Source organism: Polyodon spathula, chromosome 7, assembly GCF_017654505.1.
Source record: "Polyodon spathula isolate WHYD16114869_AA chromosome 7, ASM1765450v1, whole genome shotgun sequence".
Lineage (NCBI taxonomy): Eukaryota > Metazoa > Chordata > Actinopteri > Acipenseriformes > Polyodontidae > Polyodon > Polyodon spathula.
Genome location: NC_054540.1, coordinates 54,305,365 through 54,318,402, shown reverse-complemented (window position 1 = coordinate 54,318,402; position 13,038 = coordinate 54,305,365).

The window sequence follows — 13,038 nt, the reverse complement described above, 5'->3', positions numbered from 1 at the left end:
TGCAGGGGATGATTTATGAAAGCTCTGCCCTATAATCTGTCTCATTTTCTATCACATTAAACTATAAAAGCAGCAAACGCTGTAAAGTCATCTTCTTTTTTATTTTAATTCGCCAATAAAAATACCAAAAGCAGAATGCAAATGAACAAGATCTAAGCCCAACCTAGCACTCTCAGATCTCTGCTAGGCTTTGCTGTGACTTTACCACTTATTTATACTGTATGCCAGTGGCGAGTGGACGTTTTTTTGGCCTCATCTCTCACATTAGACGTTGCAACTTGTGCCACATTTGCAACTGCACCATGAAGCCAGTATGTAAAACTCATCTCTTCTTGTGCCAAATTTGGGCTACAGCCGGTTCTATCTGCAACTGGATATTACATAAAAGTAAAAAAATCACTTGCATGTATCTATTAAAAAAAAAAAAAGTTCTATATTGATAAAGGAATTCATCAGTCTCCAATACACCCATGAGAGCAAAGAAAACCTGCCTCTCCTCTCTCATGAGATTGAGTTTTGCCAGCCCGTGTTCCTCACTGAGGCTGACAGAGAACCAGCTGAAACCGATTGGTTCTCGATCTGCTTGCGATGGAAATGAACAGGTCTAATTTTAAATCACTTTCACGTCTATTCTAGATGGGGAATGTAGCTAACCCTTGCCAGTGTTAGTGTGAGCGGTACATTGTCTGGAAAGGGCAGGGAATGGTAACACACAGATCAGGAACATGTCATTGTCAACAACGAGAAGCCTGGGGTTGAAACTGTGGAGAAAGCACTGTTTGTCTTTTAAGAGACTCTGTCCTCACCCTGTCACTAGCCTATTTCATCAGAAAGGTACATTTTAAAAATGAAGGATGTGATTGCTGCCTCAATTATAGGAGAGTGGCTTAAGGCTTAAACTGGCTACTTTTCAGTGGCCAAGTATTGGATGATCATTGTACTCCCTAAGAAAGGTTAAGGTTAGGGAGAGTTGATTAATTCCTTACAATGTTGCATTGATAGTCGTTGGAGGCAGTAGGAAATGCCTCTTCTGTACTACTGACCATGCAAGGAGCTTATTAATTATTCCTACATCCCTTCAAACACTCAGTTATGAATTCAAGTAGCCAATGGGTTGACTAGTCCCCTCGTCACTGGCTAGAGGGTGCCTTCCTCACTGGAAATCTACATGACGTGGTGTCTTGTAAGTATAACATTATTATATTATTACAGCACACGCACGATTGGCTTTCTGCCAGAGTGAAGTAAAAAGGAATCGTGTAGCCGATGGGGATGAGGCATAGAAGATGGAAATGATGTTCTGCCGTTGAACATGCATGAGAGCGGCCCTTCAGTTGGGCTGCTTATTTAATGTGACAAGCGCTGTGTCTCTCATCATTTAGGGCCAGGTGTCAGGGGATTGGAACAGCACGCAATCCCTGCATGGAAGAGGCTTCTGCGTGTGCATCGCTGTGCTGCTAGTGAAATAGCTTGCCTGAAATTTGCTGTGACTTTTCATGACTAGAAATGGGTAAGCAAGGCTGGCACTTGCTAATTTAGTCAGGTAGATGGAGAAAGGCAGAGGGATGCTAATGAATGCTTTTTCTTGCAGCTTCCTCAAGGCTGGAGGCGGGGGGTATTTTGTTACCTCTGAGTCCCGAAGTTAAAAGCTATTTCTTTTTGATAATGGTGTGAAATTAGTTCAGGTGGTGTGTTTGCACCTGTTTGCTTGGAACCATGCCGAGAACGCGTTTAGCCATTCTTGGCAATTGTAACTGCAGTTTTACACAGCTGTGCTGTCCTGTCCTTTTCTATCTTATTAGACTAAAGGGCTTTTTATTTGGATATGCTGCAAAGTTCAGGGTCTTACCCAGCCAGCATTAACAAAGGTGTTCTTGTATAGCTACTGTATTGTTAGGTAGTATTTATTCAAACTGGATTTTTACATATCCCACTTCGTGGCTACATATAATTGTTCTTTATTGTGTGGAATGTCAGCATTTCTCTTGAAGGGATTGTGAAGTCTGAGTTTTCTGTCTACCCAGAGTGACGGTGTCTTTAACAAACACTTGCACTGCCCAATATCAATATGTTCAAGAGAATAGGACCTCTTTGTACAGAAGCCTACATGCTCAGAGGAGTATCCAGTGTAAATCTCTCTCTCTCTCTCTCTCTCTCTCTCTCTCTCTCTCTCTCTCTCTCTCTGTCCACCCTGTCCACCCCCAGTGAACTTTGGAATGTGTGCCTACAAGGCTATAAATATTTTCAACTACGACGATAACCGTACTGAATGATGTCATTGCATAGCGTAGAGGCAGGTTCTGATTTTCTTCTGTAAAGCCAATCAAGGGGGCGACTGCAAGCTGCAAAGACCCAGATTTTTTTATTTTTTAAGCCACAGCTGAATTATGAATGACAGTTATAGCTCTGAAAATAGCTGGCTTTTTCTCTTTCTGCTCGCTGCCAGCCGTGCATTAAAGTTTTATGGCACCATTTCCAACTGTCATTTGGAAGTGTGTTAAAATTGCACAGCTCTGCACTTTTGCTCATGGATTTATGTGGGATGCTACAGGTCTTCTATTTTTTATTCATCTCTGAATATTCTTTCTTAGATTCTTAAGCTCAGCCTGTTGCCCACTTGCTTCTTAGTTATCTGACCCGTCTGCCAGTGCTTGGTATCTTCACGCTATGTAACTATTTCCATTGGAGCATCCAATCAGAGCCATGCCTTCACCAACTTCCTATCCTACTGTTTTTCAAGTTTTGGATGAACTACCTACAGCATCACAAGATTTACTCCATTTGATTTGAAGTTTCATTTTAGTACTTCTATAGTGCACCATGGTAACCACTTTCAGTGCATGTTTTAGGATCACACAGCGATGACAAAATCCAGCCATGGTTTCGGTTTCAGTATCCAATCCACAGTTACATTCTCTTCTCAGTAGATCGTGGAAGCTAAGTAAGGGCAGATCTGGTCAGTAATTGGACAAAAAATCCTAGCCAGGCTTCAGCAAGTGACCTCAGTGGCTTAGTTATGGGGTACACCCTTCTATCTTGGCCATAGCTCAACACACTCAGGGCTAAACTTTATAGAATAGCACAGCAACCCTAATGGCCAGACACCAAGTACATTCGGATAAAAAGCAGGGCTGATCTCTGTTCTCCGGGATCGGTAGCCCATTCACCTCTACTCTGGATTGCATGGTGTAAAAGTGGTTCTGGCTTCAGGCTTGTGAGATCGGAGGACATTCACACGCCTTCAGAACGTCTGTGCTGTGTGGGGACTCGCTGCAGTGAGGAGGAAAAAAGCGTAATTGGACATTACAAAATAAATAAAAATAACAATTGGTCACTCTAAATTTATATAAAAAAGACCCTGTTATCTTCCAAATCTTTGCCTCAGGAAGCTTCTCTTGCCTGGTCGGGACAGGGGTCTCCAAGGAAACAGGAAATACACGATCACAGGCATATCTGATATAAAAACATCAACTAAATAAATTCAGCAGGTTGCAAATTTCTCTCACGAGGCCCTCTGCCTGTTTCTTATACATTTCAAGTAGTGCTAGCTTATTGGTTAATGCCACTTGTAATGCAGCATTCTGGTGTTGTGTGATGTGTGTTTGCTTTGCGAGATTACAAAGTGGGGCTGTCTGTGGGGGACAGGATTTCAGATCTCTTGATGTGCTAGCAGAGTTGTGGATGATATAATCACTCTGATTACACAGACTGGGTGAGCCTGTCCTGCTGAGAGACTCTTCTGAATTGACTGCTGTCAGAGTCTTCATATGGATACGGAAATCTTTTGTCTTTTATTTATATGTCGTTGCTAATGTACAAGTTTAAAACTGCTCTTCAGTTTTAGCGTGTTTCTGGACTGTCGGTTTATACAGAAGATTGGTCAATATGACAGATGCTTTATTTTTTTGGATTGAGAGCAATTATTTTACGTTTCACAAAGGAGGTGAAGTATTGTGTCTTTTAAAATTCGAGGCTAGAGTTTGGTGACCCACTGGCAGCAAACTCTGAATCTCAAGGTCAGAGCACGCTGCACTAACATTTAAGGCAACAGTAACTTATTTCCCTCTGAAATCTGAAGATTCTGCTTTTGGAGTAGGTAGTCACCAGGAATCTATTTAACTTTTAACAGACCTACCTATTTGTCTGTATATTCCTAATACAGTAATATCCTGCTGCCGATATAGTGCTGGCGGTAGGGTTGGTAGCACAGCTGACTTATAGCCTTTTGACCCCTGGGGGTCTAGACTATGTTAAATGGTTGCCAATATGCTGTGTAATATCTGTTTGAAGGCTGATGCGTAATACATTCTATGGGGCTCTGTGGAAGACATAGCAATTTGGGGTTTATGCAATCAATCTACTTTTAGGGAATATAAATAAACTGGATATTTAACAAAGTCTGCTTAATTGGGTCAATGGAACGCTAAAGTGTGGCAGCAACATAGCAAACCAGCACCAAGGAATTACTTGCATTTAGTGGGAAATTAAACATCACTTCGGAACAAAGCAAGTGAGATCTATTACAAACCAATTTTGAGCAAATGCTGTTTTTAATTGTATGGTATTGGCAAATAATGGACACAAAGCCTTTCACCTTGAGCCTGGAGTGTTCTTCAACAGCCAGTGAAGTGTGTCGGACTTAAGCGCTAATCCTTTAGTGGAGCTAAGGCAGGGAGCTACTAGACCAGTGACTGAGACAGTTCTACATTTTCGGCAGTTCCAATTTCCATTTACCGAGGAATATAAAGCCCCTTTATCCCCCTGCTGCTCCAGGTCCCCCTCCCTCACACAGTGTCCCGTGGCTCCGCAGGAAGCCCAGTGGAGCGAGTGGAGGCAGAGGCTGAGACTGAGCCGATGTGGCAGTCCCGTTGCTGGTAGCCTGGTCCTCTGGGGCCGCCTTTAATTTCCCTTTCAATTCCTGTCCTCCTCGCCACACTCTATAATGTGGTGGGTGCGGGGTGGCAGGTAGCAGACTAAAACGTTGTTCTTGAAGGGAGCTGGATCTGCGCATTGTTTCTGTGTGTGCCTGATTTTTATTCCAAGTCATCAAGCAGACATTCAGATGAGATTAACAGAACATTACATGGTTCTAGATAGGAGACAAATGCCAACACAAGTGCTATATTTACTTACTATTTTATCATCCCTTACGTCCATGGTTTCCAACAGTACAGATGTATTTAAAAAAAAAAAAAAAAAAAGACTATTGAACCTTATTAGTAAACAAATTATCTTCAAGGGGGTGAAAATTATCATGCCTATGAAACCTAGGGGTGTGTAATCTGGAGGAAGCTGTTCTGTGTTCTTCTGCTAATGTACCTTGGAGAGCACATACAGCAGTAATTCAGTATTCATCACACAACCTCATAGGGCTTAATGCCTGAGTCCTAATCCCTCCATTAAATAAAGTGCAGGGATGGTAGCTCAGTCCATTTGCTTACACTGTCTCTTCCAGGGCTTTGTTTTAAGCAGTTATTGCAAATGTATCCTAATTATGTGATGCTGTTAATCCCCAGATAATGATCTGGGACTCATCATCACACTGGTCACAGAAGACTTATTCTATTAGGGGCTAGTCAGGGGATGGGCAGGTATGTGTTGTGTGTGTATCAAACCATATTACTGAGGCATTCAGGGACTGCTGCAGTTTATCAGGGTAGGGTACAGGACTACAGGTTGATGAAACCAACCTTTAAACTCTAGACAGATAACCCCTCAAAACCTGTCAATAAACCACAGTTACAAAATCCAAATGTCAATAATCACCACCTCACTTTTTGGCCTTTGACTGGAGCACGGTCAGATTGCCTTCCTGTGCACATAAATACCAGACTAAATGAAGACTAGGCTAAATGACAAAACCTGTCAGCCCAGCATGTTTTAATGGGCTTCTGCGCCATAGTTGACGCAACAATAAAGAATGATTTATAGCAAGAGTTGTCTTGACTGAGTGCAGCTATTGGAGTCATACATCAGTCTTTACTTCATAGTGGGCTATATTTCACATTGCATGTGCTCTGTACTGTGTAGCTGCTCTTAGCCTTTCTGCTCAACATCAGCACTACCACCTGTTACAGATCGTACCAAATATAACTTCTTAAAGGTGGAGAGTATTGTATTGTCAATGTCTGTGACCCAGCTAAAGATAGTAGTGGAGGAGTTATGGGGAGATTTGAAATTGAACAAATAAGGCAATTTCATCAGGGGGTGATGCTTTCAGCAAAGGCTTCTGATCATGTCACAGTGCTTTGAAATGTGTGCCGGGTTTGTTTTATTTGTGTTTCGGCTGCATTGCTCAAGACTGAGTCTGACAGAAGCTAGATCTCAGAGCAGTTCTTTAGCAGTGAAAGGCATGGATTTAGGACACAGCGCTGGTTTAAATTGCTTTTCTAGCTAGTGATTTTCGATCTCTTTACCCCATGGTCACCACAGGAGGTTAGAGCAGTATATAACACTTCAGTAACTTTCTGATCATATGAATCACCTTCTGCTGATTAAGGGTATTTTTGCAGGAGAGTCCAGCGTGCCCTGTCTCCTGTCTCTCAGACCATATCTTTTATTCTATTTCTTTAGGTTCATAATTACAAAAAACAAACAGAACAGAATAGCAAAAAACATCAACTCTCTCCCCAGTCTCCCTCACAGCCCCAGCACCCAGCCCCCAGTACAACACATTGGGAACGCAGGATGCATGTTCAATGGTTAATTGTATGTCTCCTGTGTTAATAAATGTCTACATCTTTAAATTGATAGAAAAAAAGGAGAAATGTGTTGAACTGGCACCTGGATTCCTGTTTCCAGTTTGAAAGTGCTGCGTTTGGTTGGTCACTTTGTATGAGGATCTATTCTGCTTCCTTGAATCTATTCTATATTTGACTTCTTCCCTTTTTAAATTAGCACTGCCTTCGTAATAATGTGGTTGACTTGGAAGTTTTCCCAGTTGTTTTAACAATTTCCAGACAGCTAGTTAGATGAATTCAGAGGGCATTTGCCTGTTTTCATAATTTGGAGCCTTGGTGCAGTACTGTATATAAAGAGAAAGAGGCATGTCAGTGTGTCTTATATTATGAAGCTGTTTGTATTCTCTCCACCTTCCATTTGTCAGCCTGTCCACAGCGCTTGTGTGTTAGAAATAGTTATGTGTAAGTGTGGCTGACATCTCGCTGATCCTTCCCGGTTGGAGACAGACAGTGCTGTGGAGAGAGGAGTCCTGCCTTCACCCGCGCTGCTGATGGAGAGCTGCTTTCGAGCTGTTCCTGACGTCTCTGATCTTCAAAGTCGAAAAAAATTAAACGAATTTGCTCCCTTCGGGCAGAAACGCCATCAGTGGCCCGATCCGGAGGATTTGTTATTTAAATTACTGTGTTTTATTGTTGTTAGTTTTTTTCATAAATTTGATTTTGCTTTAGCTGGAGAGGTTATGAAATCTCATTTCCAGTAACATTTTGGCTGAGACAGCAATGGCACCATGCTGAGTCACATTGGAAAAGGTTACTCAGCCAGCTAAAATCATACACACTGCACAAATCCGTCAGATTTCTATCTGTCTCGCATTCTGAAAACTAGCACAAGCAGCAATTTCTATATAGGACATGACATTTATTTTGTAATGACTTCACAAGGTATGTATTGAAACCAGAATTGGGTTCTGAATGAGGCCTGTGTGGCTTGTCATTGTATCTAAGTCTGAGCCCCTTAAATGTAGGCCTGGACTTTATACATTGGGAATTCCTATTGAACCCTGAAGTTTCAACAGATTTATTGCAACTCAGAAACAAACCTTTTTACCTCCCTAAATAAAGCAGAAATATTAATTGTATTGCATGGTATTAGTTTGATGGGTTTATCTAGATATTGTCAGTATTTTGCATAATATTCTGTGGTATATTCATCCATTTATTTTTCTTTGGCATGCGGTCTACTGTTCTTTGTCAAAGCTATGTTTGCTACCAATACTGTGAATATTATTGAGTATTTTGCTGCCTTTCTTAATAATAATTGTCGAGACACTTCTGTCTTTTAAAGGCAGTGAAGAAGCAGAGATGTATAAACTGTGTTATTCCAATTTCAAGAGCTGACAATTCAATTTCAGATTCAGGTTTATAATGCTTATTTTTAAAACCACTTTAAAAGCCAGGAAGGAACTGAACACCATACTGTATAACAAGCAAGTACCGTGTTTTGCTTTCTTACAAGTAATATCATGGTTCAGTTTTTAGGGTCACATTTGGAGAAGGGGAAATCTTACTATGATATAACAAGGTGGATTTCTTTAAGTCCCCTTACAGCAAACTCACAGTGTGAGTGCGTATGAGTGTTTCTGTGCAGCTCACTCTGCAGTATATCTAAACTCAGATTTAATGTAATGGGGACTGTAGTTCTGTTGCCAAGAGCTTCGAAAGTAAAGTTATTTCTTGACTAGGACAAAAAAAGCACTGGCCTCCTCTGAACTGCGTTCATAACACACAAACCTTGACAAGCAGAGCAGTATGGAGGCAAGGGATAGAGTAGCCTTTAGGGTCAGGCTCAGCGAGTAAGAAGGCAGGCTCAGATTGGTATATTTTGAGGATGGTATCCATAAAAAGCAGGTAATAGACATCTGCTACAGGTATCTTTATGACCCCTGATGTTAGCCTTTACTTGCCATCTGTTTTTCAGCAGCATTGAAAAATGGCATCTTGGCTTTATAATCACCTTTTATGAATGAGTCAAGAGGGATCAAGATGTATAGTGTGCTTTGTCAGTGGCTATGTAGAGGCTTTTCAATTAATCCAACAAGTACACCTGGTCTTATTTCAAGAGCCTAAGGTGCATTTATCTGTACTTATAAAAGGTTAAGTCAGCAATTCGTTCTGAAAATGCAGTTCTAAACTACCCTCCCCCCACACCACCCTCCTCCTCACCCCCTAACAGCATGCCTGAGTCGCTGTCGTACCGAGAATGTGAGTAGGAGGATTGCATTGTGGGAAATATGTCAAGAAGCAGGGAGAGAAGGTCTTACCAAGGGAATCTTTGTTCAGGAATGCAGTTTTAGAACATGTTCACCATACAGAGCAACATATGTTGTTTACAAAGAATTTAAAGAGAATGACATCCATTACTGAGGACCTTCTGTCCTGATCTGATCGTTATTCATCACTGCTCCCCCCGGTGGTGCACCCAGGAACTAAATGGAACATGGACCCTGCAATTGTAGACATGGATGCCATGAATCTACATAAAAAGAACAGGAGATTACACAGCACCGTCAGATCCAAACAGCCTCTAGCTACTGTCTAACACCATGAAATAAAATTAATTAATGAAAATAATTTGTTCATCTTGAGTTTAGATGACCACTAGTTATATCCTTTGTCTCTTTGTCACAGACACGCTACTCGGCTCACCAACCATCTGGAATGATGGTTTCAGTCTCCTTTTCAGGGCTTCAATTCACCACCATGGGATAGACAGGGGAAAACCAGCACAGTCTCCACACTGTTGAGCCCAATTTATCCTGCTGTCTGGGTCAGTGACCCACTAAGCTAGGGAAGTTAGGGAAGGTGAATCCCTGTGGCACACCATGAATGAAACATTATTCATGCTTTTAAAAGCAGGCTCCCAACTCAGAGGTGACACATTGGTATTAAGAAAGAGTGGTGAGAGACTGATGCCTGATGTGAGCTTATCATATAGGGTCGGCTGGTCCTGCTCTGAGGGTTTCTGTGCCAGGAGCCCTCTGTGGACCTAGAACATTAATAAATGACAAGCAGCCTCATGGGAAACACTTTGTAAAGGATGGCAGCTGCAGCTGGAGAGTTAATAGCCTGGTTTTGTGGGGCCTGTGAAACACTACCTTGTGGCTGCTGCACTACAAGGAATTCTCTTGCCTCTCTGGTCTTGTGATTCGTATGTATTGATTTTATACTGGAGCAGAAATTTGCCAAGGCTTTACTTTAATCGGCACTTTACTTGTTTATTGAGAACAGCTAGCTTACTAACATGTTGACAAATGTTCATTTTTTGTCAATGGTTAGTGTACATATACTGTTGTATTTCTAAAGTATTAAAGTTTATTGGAAGTTCAACTGCACTGTTGCAAGGGGAGCAATGAGCACAGTTTAGAAAAGAGATGTTTAACCCTTTTATGACTACATCGTTTATATGGGTTTCTATTTGTATCTCGTTTCTAAATGCTGTTGGATCTTTGCGCTAGTCAAGGCTCTAAAGGCCAGTGGGATTCCTCTGTTGATCTCGTCTGAACTGGAATGATCGTGTCATTTCCGCCTTTTTATTTGTTTGGGGACTAAGTGAGATGAGTTCTCATGCAGGCTGCTTGGCGATGACATTGCTAACTCTCCTTCGGTTAGCCCTGTCGATATTTCCTGTCCACACATGCACAGAGCTGCACAAATGCCCTCATGCATATATACACGTAATATACATCCTCGCACATCCTCTGGACACACAGCAGTGATACCATCTTCCAAACGTCTTTAGAGACATGGTGTTTTGAAAAATCTTTTTTTTTATACCAAAGGTAAACAGTAACGCTTTAAAGGGTTAGTGATCTGTAATACTGTTAGACAAATATTTTGACAAGAAGTGTATTGTCACACCAAGGGGCTGTTTTCTCACAGCTTTTAGCATTTTAAAAATACAAATTTCAACTGTACAATGATAAGGAAGTGGAAATGATACTGAAGCTGTGAGCATTTATGGACAATGCATACGTTGTATACACAGGATTTAAAAGCAAGCACATAATATTAGTTTAGTAACACGCACACACACGCACAAACGCACACACATGTAAATTGCTTTAAAAGAAGTCGAGGCTGTCTTTCTGCTCTGTCACTTAGTAAAACATGCTTATCTGCTGTAATTCATTTTAATTGTGCTAGTTATCATAATGTGTAAAAGTAACAAAAATCACGCTATTGGATTGATTCAGTTGTGATCTAAATATACAATTTAGTGACCAAGGGCCCATTCTCTCCATGCCATCGACTCAGTCCATACCATGTTTACTGTGTGTTTATGAGAATTATAGTACTAGATTTTATTGGGTCAATTCAACACCACTGTTATTTAAACCAAAACAGGAGTTTGTGAAAACTGACAAACCTAACAGCATGTCTTTAAAGTAAATGATGTCTTTATAAGCAAGTAAAATAGCATGTATTTAGATCTGCTATTCTTTAGCTCAATTGTATAGACCCCTATATGGACACTGTCGAAGACTTTGATGCTTGTCCAGATATAATTCAGACGTGTAGCATATGTTATAAACGACATGCTTGACAAAGGGAGAGTGCCAGGCTGTCTTTCACTGGCTGCTCAAACCCGTAGCAGGGAGGTATCTGGGTCAGAGCAGTCTCCAAACAGAGAACCTCAAGGAGGTTTTGTTTTGCTGGTCGTCCCCAATTTAGTATTAAAGCGCTGACTTGCCCTGCCAGAGCTCCTGTCCCTCTTTCAGTGGGGTCAAGGTACTGTCCTGGGAGATTCAGCTTCGCACAGAGAGTCGCAGTAACCCATCGCGAGTGCCCCCTGCTATGTGCAGCTGGGAGTCCGATAGCTGGGAGGGACTCTTGTAAATTCGAGCAACCCCTCGTCTGCTATGATCTGACACCGCTTACGGCAAAATTGAAGCGCTGCACTGAAGAGCTGATTCTGTCTGTCAGCTGTGTTGCTCACTGGGCTTAGCTTACTTGGCAGACTGAATGGGCTGAAGCTACAGGCATCCGCAGCCTCCTGCACTGTTACTCCCCTCCCAGGTTCTTATCTTTAAAGGGTAGCACGATTTCCTTAACTGGGTTGGCAGCCTTGCTTTACAGAACTGTGCTCCCTTAAGTGCCTGCGTGTAATGGTGTACATGGTTTTGTTATTTTTTTCTGTCACTCAACCTGTGGTGTATGAAGTGTGCTTCCATTAGATGGCGCTGTTGAGCATGCACGGCATGTCCCTCAAAATCTGTCAAATGATTGTTCTTTTCACAATCGCTAACTGGTCATGATGCCAAATCGTACATTACTTTTTCCTTTTTTTTTTCTGTGCCACTTGTTAAGTGGTCCCTGGCCAGTACCATGTCTTGCCAATCATTATTAGCATTCATTTATTTTTTGTTTAATTTTGCAGTGTTTTATGGCCACTTCTGTGTTTATACAGTATAAATCCCTAAACCATTTTTGGTGCTGATTTGACATTTGTACCTAACAAAAAAATACAAAAACACAATAATAATAATAATAATAATAATAATAATAATAATAATAATAATAATAATTTAAGTCAATAAGAATTTAGAAACCTATAGCAAAAATATATGAATGATTATAAAATGGCCTGTAATAATCAGAAAACATTTAGGTATTCTATACTTCCTATAGGTATCCTCTCTTGGATGCCAGTGAACCCACTCTAACTCAGTGTTGTTATAAAGGAAACTTTTTCAGTGTCTCTGAATGATTGCCTGTCCGTCTGTCTGCCTGCTTGCCTGTCTGTCTGCCTTCCTGTTCATTGCAGAAGCAGGTTGGAGTGATTTGGAATGTTGAGTACAATGGTTGAATTCAGGAGCGACCTCTGGGTCCTACCGCCCCCTGGATTCCTTTCCCAGAAAAACAAAAATTAAACAAGGTTCCACCCCTGCCAAGCTGGTCAACAAATGTTCTGGAAAGTCTATGAGGAAATCACCCTGCTGGTAACAGCAATCCATTACAGCAGACCTCACATGGCTGTTGGACAAGAGTTGAGAGCTTTATTGGTTTTGACATAGAGTTAAGTTATTAAATTCATCGAGTCTGCGTCTGTGAATTCCATTTGTACTCTGAAACAAGGGAACTCCGGGATTCATGAGTTCAAGGTGGAGTCAGCAGTAGCTGATAGCTTTCTTTGTCGGCTGGCTCAGTACTTAATTTGAATACAGCCAGAGATGAATTCTCTGAAATGGTATGGAGACAGTGGGTTATTAAGGGTTAATACTCTGCAGCACCAGGTCAATCTGCCATTTAAGGTCATTATGTTTTGTGCCACCAAGGGCAATATGTATGTACTGTTTTT